Source organism: Salmo salar, chromosome 16, assembly GCF_965601325.2.
Source record: "Salmo salar chromosome 16, fSalSal1, whole genome shotgun sequence".
NCBI classification, from domain to species: domain Eukaryota; kingdom Metazoa; phylum Chordata; class Actinopteri; order Salmoniformes; family Salmonidae; genus Salmo; species Salmo salar.
Genome location: NC_138306.1, coordinates 51,193,085 through 51,202,629, shown reverse-complemented (window position 1 = coordinate 51,202,629; position 9,545 = coordinate 51,193,085). Strand labels below are relative to the sequence as shown.

General features: G+C 41.8%; 1 pseudogene; it reads left to right on the top strand.

Annotated features, from left to right (window-relative positions):
- The first annotated feature begins 4,026 nt into the window (after positions 1 to 4,026).
- Positions 4,027 to 8,953, top strand: LOC123739595 (cyclin-dependent kinases regulatory subunit 2 pseudogene; annotated as a pseudogene).
- The last annotated feature ends 592 nt before the right edge of the window (positions 8,954 to 9,545 follow it).

Here is a 9,545-nt window from a genome sequence, read left to right as displayed (position 1 = left end):
TTGAAGACGGAAGGGACGTAGCCAGCGGTCAAGGATGCGTTGATGAGCGAGGTGAGGTAGGGGAGAAGGTCTCCGGAAATGGTCTGGAGAAGAGAGGAGGGGATAGGGTCAAGTGGGCAGGTTGTTGGGCGGCCGGCCGTCACAAGACGCGAGATTTCATCTGGAGAGAGAGGGGAGAAAGAGGTCAAAGCACAGGGTAGGGCAGTGTGAGCAGGACCAGCAGTGTCGTTTGACTTAGCAAACGAGGATCGGATGTCGTCAACCTTCTTTTCAAAATGGTTGACGAAGTCATCCGCAGAGAGGGAGGAGGGGGGGGGGAGGGGGAGGAGGATTCAGGAGGGAGGAGAAGGTAGCAAAGAGCTTCCTAGGGTTAGAGGCAGATGCTTGGAGTTTAGAGTGGTAGAAAGTGGCTTTAGCAGCAGAGACAGAAGAGGAAAATGTAGAGAGGAGGGAGTGAAAGGATGCCAGGTCCGCAGGGAGGCGAGTTTTCCTCCATTTCCGCTCGGCTGCCCGGAGCCCTGTTCTGTGAGCTCGCAGTGAGTCGTCGAGCCACGGAGCAGGAGGGGAGGACCGAGCCGGCCTGGAGGATAGGGGACAGAGGAAATCAAAGGATGCAGAGAGGGAGGAGAGGAGGGTTGAGGAGGCAGAATCAGGAGATAGGTTGGAGAAGGTTTGAGCAGAGGGAAGAGATGATAGGATGGAAGAGGAGAGAGTAGCGGGAGAGAGAGAGCGAAGGTTGGGACGGCGCAATACCATCCGAGTAGGGGGAGAGTGAGAAGTGTTGGATGAGAGCGAGAGGGAAAAGGATACAAGGTAGTGGTCGGAGACTTGGAGGGGAGTTGCAATGAGATTAGTGGAAGAACAGCATCTAGTAAAGATGAGGTCAAGCGTATTGCCTGCCTTGTGAGTAGGGGGGGAGGGTGAGAGGGTGAGGTCGAAAGAGGAGAGGAGTGGAAAGAAGGAGGCAGACAGGAATGAGTCAAAGGTAGACGTGGGGAGGTTAAAGTCACCCAGAACTGTGAGAGGTGAGCCATCCTCAGGAAAGGAACTTATCAAGGCGTCAAGCTCATTGATGAACTCTCCAAGGGAACCTGGAGGGCGATAAATGATAAGGATGTTAAGCTTGAAAGGGCTGGTAACTGTGACAGCATGGAATTCAAATGAGGAGATAGACAGATGGGTCAGGGGAGAAAGAGAGAATGTCCACTTGGGAGAGATGAGGATTCCAGTGCCACCACCCCGCTGGCTCGATGCTCTAGGGGTATGCGAGAACACGTAGTCAGACGAGGAGAGAGCAGTAGGAGTAGCAGTGTTATCTGTGGTGATCCATGTTTCCGTCAGCGCCAGGAAGTCTAGGGACTGGAGGGTAGCATAGGCTGAGATGAACTCAGCCTTGTTGGTCGCAGACCGGCAGTTCCAGAGGCTGCCGGAGACCTGGAACTCCACGTGGGTCGTGCGCGCTGGGACCACCAGGTTAGAGTGGCAGCGGCCACGCGGTGTGGAGCGTTTGTATGGCCTGTGCAGAGGAGAGAGAACAGGGATAGGCAGACACATAGTAGACAAGCTACAGAAGAGGCTACGCTAATGCAAATGAGATTGGAGTGACAAGTGGACTACACGTCTCGAATGTTCAGGAAGTTAAGCTTACGTTGCAAAAATGTTATTGACTAAAATGATACAGTACTGCTGGCTGGTGGAGTAGGCTAGCTAGCGGTGGCTGCGTTGTTGACTTTGAACGTGTAGCTGGCTAGGTAACCTCGGTAGTTTCAGTACTACACCTTGTCATGATACAAAGCAACTTTGTAGCTAGCTAGCTAACATAACACTAATCAAGACGTTCCTTGTAGTGTATTTAGTTTCAACAATGCTGCTCGTCGGTAATAGTTGGCTAGGTTAGGAAAAATGGCGTCGCGGGGGACGGAAATAGCTGGCTAGCTAACCTCGATGTCTGGCTAGCTAACAATTATCAATTATCAAGCTATGACAAAGACAACTAGGTAGCTAACTAGGTAACACTGCACTAGTCAAATCGTTCCGTTGTAAAGTATTAGTAACTACAGCGCTGCTAGTCGGTAACGGTTGGCTAGCTGGCAGTGGGTTAATGATGACTAGGTGTGTTGAGTAAGTCTGGCGCCGCGTCGCGGCTGGCTAGCACACCTCGATAATACTCAAACTCAAACTACACAATTATCTTAGATACAGAGACAGCAAAGACAACTATGTAGCTGGCTAACTAACACTAACACCACACTAATCAAGTCGTTGCGTTGTAATGTAATAGTTTCTGCGGTGCTGCTAGTCGGTAGAAGTTGGCTAGCTAACGGTGATGACTAGTTAGCTAGCAGCTAGCAGTGTTGACTACGTTAGGAGGACGAAGATAGCTAGCCTCGATAATTACTCAGTTACTCTAAACTACACAATTATCTTTGATACAAAGACGGCTATGTAGCTGGCTAAGAAGAATTGCTCAGATCAAACAAATCAAGCCGTTGTAATGTAGCGAAGTGTAATATTACCTGTGGAGCGAAGCGTGGTGCGAAGCGTGTACTGAGGGAGAGAGATATTATTACTATTTTATTTTATTACAATGTATATGACTCTATGCAGTTGTAACATTAATGCTTTGGCAATATTAACCCAATGTTCATTATGCCAATAACGCAATTTGAATTTCAGAGAAAGCGAGAGATGAGAGATGGGGTAGAGAGACAGAGGGGGTAGAAGAGAGGGAGAGAGAGAGAAAGGGGGTAGAGAGAGAGAAAAAGAGAGGGAGAGAGAGAGAAAGAGGGAAAGAAAGAAAGAGAGAGTGGTGAAAGGAATGAATCCGCGTTGGCCTGACATGCCAAGCCACAAGTTGCCACAGAAAGTGATCCGCTTCGATCAGTTTAAGGTAAGATTTAACGAGCAGCACCATGGAAATTTGAATCCCTCAGTTGTACAATGCAAAACAATGCAAAACTTTTGAAAACTCTGGTGCAAAGTTAGGTACATTAGTAACATACCGTAGCTGTGTACTGTGGAGATAAAATGTGTACGATATAAAAATACTATGGCATAGTATTTTGTTTCTTCACTGGTTCATTCATATGGTAAGTTTTTTTGTTGAGAATTGCAATGTTAGTCAGCTATGTATAGCTGCTGCATATTCACTCCACACCCTTTCAGCAGAATCCTGATTTTCTCTAGTTGTAACGAGTGTGCTGAGTGTCGGGAAGCAAGTTCAGGGAGTGAGTGTTTTAATAAATAAAAAAGAAACAATGAACACGAAACACAAACAGCGCACCGACATGAAAACAGAAACAATGACGCCTGGGGAAGGAACCAAAGGGAGGGACATATATAGGGAAGGTAATCAAGGAGGTGATGGAGTCCAGGTGAGTCATTATACGCGTAACACTGGTGACAGGTGTGCACCCTAACGAGCAGCCTGGTGACCTAGAGGCCGGAGAGGGAGCACACGTGACAATAGTTGTATATCATACGGTATCCTTCATGAAGGTTAGCATTGGATTTTCCTGTGTTCCATTTGAATGAGGGCGTAGATAAGCAAGCATTTTTTTCAAACTTTGTCTCACCCTACATGTGATAAACCTATAGTGTACGACCTTTTAAACATAGTGCTCATTGTACAGTGGATCTACGAATGTTCATCTCACATTCTTAAACCGTCCATATGATATTTATATGTAATCAGACTTGCATCCTTCAACTACAAAACCCATTATCACTGATTATCATGAAATAGACACAAATTACTTATTTGAAAATGTGTGACAGTCAAGCGATTATCTTCTTCATAATGCATTCATGTCCAGTACACAATTTTCTTCATAACGAATTCCAATTTGTCGTGGCTAAAGTTAGCCAAGCTATTGTTTGCCACCTAGCTAAGGTTTAGGGGTTAATGTTAGGTTTTAAGGTTAGGGTTAATCAAATCTAAGTTTATTGGTCACGTACATTGTTTAGCAGATGTTATAGTGGTTGCAGTGAAATGCTTATGTTACTAGTTCCTAACAATGTAGTAAAATGTCAAACAAGTACACAAATAATAAAAATACAAAAGAAAAAATAATTTAACACTTTTCAGCACAAATCCAATTAACCCAAATATAACTGTAACAGTAATCCAAATGCAATCTATACATATATACACCATATGAATGTACACAATATATACTAAGAATGACATGTACAATAGTAGATTATATTATAGTGAGTTATGTCAGGAATCCAGTATATAAATAAATATGCGGTGTGTACAAACTAAATTGCAATGTGCAGTAGTATAATAATAGAATTAACTACGATGAGAATACAGTATTTAAATACACAGTACAAAACCCCATGGCAAAATAGATAGAATTGCAAGAAATGAACTTCCTGAACAGAGTCCAGAATATATACAGTATATGTAGGTGAATGGTGTGTATAGACGGTATAGACAGTATGTGAATAGAAAGGTGTATACAGCCGTAGTTATTTAGGATGAGCCTTGACTAGAATACAAGATATACATATGTGGGAAAAACAGTATGTGGGAAAAACAGTATGAAAACATTATTCAAGTGACCAGCATCCATTGACTCAATGTACATAGGGCAGCAGTCTCTAAGGTGCAGGGTAGAGTACCGGGTGATAGCCGGCTAGTAACACGGACTAAGGCTCAAGGCAGGGTACTGGGCGGAGATGGCCTGGAGATAGAAGCTGTTTATCAGTCTCTCGGCCCCAGCTTTGATGCACCTGTACTGACTCCTCCTTCTAGATTTTAGCGGGGTGAACAGTCCGTGGCTCGGGTGGCTGAGGTCCTTGATGATGTTCTTGACCTTCCTGTGACACGGAGTGCTGTAGATGGAGGGCAGGCAGTGTTTTCCCGATGCTGTGTTGGGCTGACCGCACCACCCTCTGGAGAGCCCTGTGGTTGGCAAACACACATTTCTTGAGCCACCTGAAGTTAACAAGGTGCTGTTGTACCTTCTTCACCATGCTGTCGGTGTGCAGGGACCATTTCAGGTCCTCAGTGATGTGCGTGAGGGTGAGGTAACATGCTAACTAAATAGTTAAAGGGTTACGGTTAAGGTTAGGTAACATGCTAGCTAAGTAGTTGCAAAGTAGATAATTAGCTAAAATGCTAAAGTTGTCCATCATGTGTTGTGTTGTTGTGTTGCACCATGTTGTTGTCATGTTGTGTTGCTACCATGCTGTGTTGTCATGTGTTGCTGCCATGCTATGTTGTTGTCTTAGGTCTCTCGTTATGTAGTGTTGTGTTGTTGGATCTAGAAGCACAAGCATTTCGCTACACTCGCAATAACATCTGCTAACCATGTGTATGTGACCAATACAATTTGATTTGATGTCTCTCTTGTCGTGATGTGTGTTTTGTCCTTTATTTATATTTTTAATCCCAGCCCCCATCCCCGCAGGAGGCTTTTTGCCTTTTGGTAGGCCGTCATTGTAAATAAGAATTTGCACTTAACTGACTTGCCCAGTTAAATAAAGGTTAAATAAAAAATTCAAATAAAATGTGATTCGAACAAGCAACACATGGGTTGCTAGAACTTGGAGTTGTACGCCCACCCATCTTCCTTCACCTGTGATAGAAATGCACTGTATACAAAATCGTGTGGTGGACACGAATTGTGTCGGTCACCAATTTCACTAAAGTCATTTGTGTCTATTTAACAATAATTGGTGATAGTGGGATGAACGACATTAAGTTGTGTAGCCTACAGGGACATTCAAATAATGGTGTGCAATTACTACAGTACAGTTTTTAAACAATTGATTATACAAAAATAAATATGCAGAGAAAGGGCCACAACACAGTATGGTTTCAAACTTTCAAAGCTGCTCTCTTTATATCTCAGCAGCTTAGTGAAGTTGGACTCTCTTGGCTGAGACACGGTGTGATTACGGTGTGAAAGGCCAAAGCTGTCGATTGCCATGACAGGACTCCATCTAAAGCCTCTAATTTATGAATTTCTGTTGCATCAATTAGCACTGCGGGCCGAGACAGCCGAGGCCTACAGGTGGCCGGGATTTTGCTGAGAAGACAATCTGTTAATGACTCGCCATGGCTACCGTTCCAAAGGACATAAACACTTCTGTGTGGGTATGTATAGAAAATATAGAACTGTTGGTGAGAGAAAAGAAAGGTGGAGGACTGCTTGCTGTTGACACCTCGGGACAATTTCTGTACATTGTGAGCCAAATGGAGTTTTGGTCATCTTAGGTCAGTATTATGTCTTATTTCAGTTATTCACTGCATCTATTTTCTACAAATGACAGATTCTGTGGCATAATATTGGTGGTCATAGCAAAGTAAGCCATTTCATGTAGGAGTGTAGTTATTAAAGGAGACATGTTATTTGGTATTTAGTTAAAGGAGTCTAGTTATTTCATATTTAGTTATAGGAGACTTGTTATTTGCTATTTAGTTAAAGGAGACTAGTCATTTGGAATTTTGTTCAAGGGGTCTATTTATTTCATATTTAGTTAAAGCAGACTAATTGTTTGTTATTTAGTCAAATGAGACTAGTTATTTGGATTTAGTTAAAGGAGTCTAGTGATTTCAAATTTAGTTAAAGGAAACTAATTGTTTTGGTATTTAGTTAAAGAAGACTGTTTGGTATTGTCACGGCTGTTCAAAGGATCGGACCAAAATGCAGCGTGTTCGTAGTTCCACATATTTTATTTACCGTGAAACAAAATCAAACACTAAATACTTAAATACACAAAACAACAAACCGTGACGCAGAGAGAAACAAACACTACTCAAAAGATAATCACCCACAAAAACAGGTGGGACAAACATCAACTTAAATATGACCTCCAATTAGAGACAACGACAACCGGCTGCCTCTAATTGGAGATCATACCAAACAAAACCAACATAGAAATACCAAACTAGAAACTGAACATAGAAATACAAAACATGGACAAACACCCCCTGTCACGCCCTGACCTACTCTACCATAGAAAATAACAACTTACTATGGTCAGGACGTGACAGGTATTTAGTTAAAGGAAACAAGTTATTTGGCATTTAGTTAAAGGAGTCTAGTTATTTCATATTTAGCTAAAGGAGACAAACTGTTTGGTATTAGTTAAAGGAGACTAATTATTTGGTATTTAGCTAAAGGAGAGTAATTGTTTGGTATTTAGTTAAAGGAAACTAGTTATTTTATATTTAGTTAAAGGAGTCTAGTTATTTCGTATTTAGTTAAATGGGTCTAGTTTTTTGGTAATAAGTTAAATGAGACTAGTTATTTGGTATTTAGTTAAAGGAGACTAATTGTTTGGTATTTAGTTAAAACCTGTTGGTGCTAGGGGGCAGTATTTGCACAGCCGGATAAAAAACGTACCCGATTTAAACTGGTTACTACTCTTGCCCAGAAACGAGAATATGCATATAATTAGTATATTTGGATAGAAAACATTCTAACATTTCTAAAACTGTTTGAATGGTGTCTGTGAGTATAACAGAACTCATATGGCAGGTCAAAACCTGAGAAGATTCCATACAGGAAGTGCCCTGTCTGACAATTTGTTCTCCTTCTGTGGCATCTCTATCAAAAATACAACATCTCTGCTGTAACGTGACATTTTCTAAGGCTTCCATTGGCTCTCAGAAGGCGCCAGAAAGTGGAATGACGTCTCTGCAGTCTCTGGGCGAAAAACAGCAGGAGTTTTTGTGAGTGGTCAGGCAGGGAACAATGACACAAGTGCGCGTCCACGAGAGGACTCCATGTTTTTCTTTCAGTCTTTGAACGAATACAACGTCGCCCGGTTGGAATATTATCGCTATTTAACGAGAAAAATCGCATAAAAATTGATTTTAAACAGCGTTTGACATGCTTCGAAGTACGGTCATGGAATATTTTGACATTTTTTGTCACGAAATGCGCTTGCGCGTCACCCTTCGGCTAGTTACCTGAACATATGAACAAAACGTAGCTATTTCAATATAACTATGGATTATTTGGAACCAAAACAACATTTGTTGTTGAAGTAGAAGTCCTGGGAGTGCATTCTGACGAAGAACAGCAAAGGTAATCCAACTTTTCTTATAGTAAATCTGAGTTTGGTGAGGGCCAAACTTGGTGGGTGTCTAAATTAGCTAGCCGTGATGGCCGGGCTATCTACTCAGAATATGGCAAAATGTGCTTTCGCCGAAAAGCTATTTTAAAATCTGACACCTAGCGATTGCACAAAGGAGTTCTGTATCTATAATTCTTAAAATAATTGTTATGTATTTTGTCAACGTTTATCGTGAGTAATTTAGTAAATTCACCGGAGGTTTTCGGTGGGTATGCTAGTTCTGAACGTCACATGCTAATGTAAAAAGCTGTTTTTTGATATAAATATGAACTTGATTGAACAAAACATGCATGTATTGTATAACGTAATGTCCTAGGAGTGTCATCTGATGAAGATCATCAAAGGTTAGTGCTGCATTTAGCTGTGGTTTGGGTTTTTGTGACATTATATGCTTGCTTTGAAAAATGGCTGTGTGATTATTTCTGGCAGGGTACTCCTGCTGACATAATCTAATGTTTTGCTTTCGCTGTAAAGCAAACAGTTTTAGAAACTTTGGAGTGTTTTCTATCCAAAGCTAATAATTATATGCATATTCTAGTTTCTGGGCAGGAGTAATAATCAGATTAAATTGGGTACGTTTTTTATCCGGCCGTGAAAATACTGCCCCCTAGCCATAACAGGTTAAAGTTGTTTATTGACATTATGGCAGACAAATCTACTACTCAGACAAATATAACGACGATCACTATGAATATAGATATGTTGTGGCAAAACAAAAGTCCCCAAATTCCACTTGATTTCTAAGGGTGAGTGGAGGCGACTGGGAGTGCAGCAGTCTCTTGGATGGGTGTGTCATATGATCCACAAGACCGAGCCTCACATTCTCCTGTTAAGACAACCACTTCCAAAGCACTGATTCTATACATTCCGGAACTTTCCTTGGAACATTCCTTCTTGTCAACGTTCTAATAATGTGGTATTCAGTGAATGCTTGCTCTCTAAGAGTTATATTGTCTGCTGTGCATGAAGCTGTATTTGTCTCAGAAACCAAGCTCAATCTGATTGCATGGAAGTTGTAAACATCCTGTCTGTTTCTGTGGCATTGTGAAATTAAAGGGCTGTCAATTAACTTCACATTTTGCTACTACACTTTTATTACCACAGTACCTATGATGACTTTATGGTACTTTATAGCTCAGTTGCTAGAGCAGGGCACTTGTAATGCCAGGGTAGTGGGTTCGATTCTCTCCATATGTAAAATGTATGTGCGTGTATCTGTCAGTCGCTTTGGATAAACGCATCTGCTAATTGGCATATGTTATTATTATATTATATCCTGGTTGTCAGGTCTTGCTGTTGGGAGATGAAAGTGATGGCGTCACCACGGGATGTTTACAAAAGAACTGGCTTGGGTCTCATGAAGCCCAACTTTAACACTGTTCATATCATAGGTAAGTCAAAAAATAGGACAGTCCACAAGATGATTGCGTCAAGGCTTCTGAATGCTA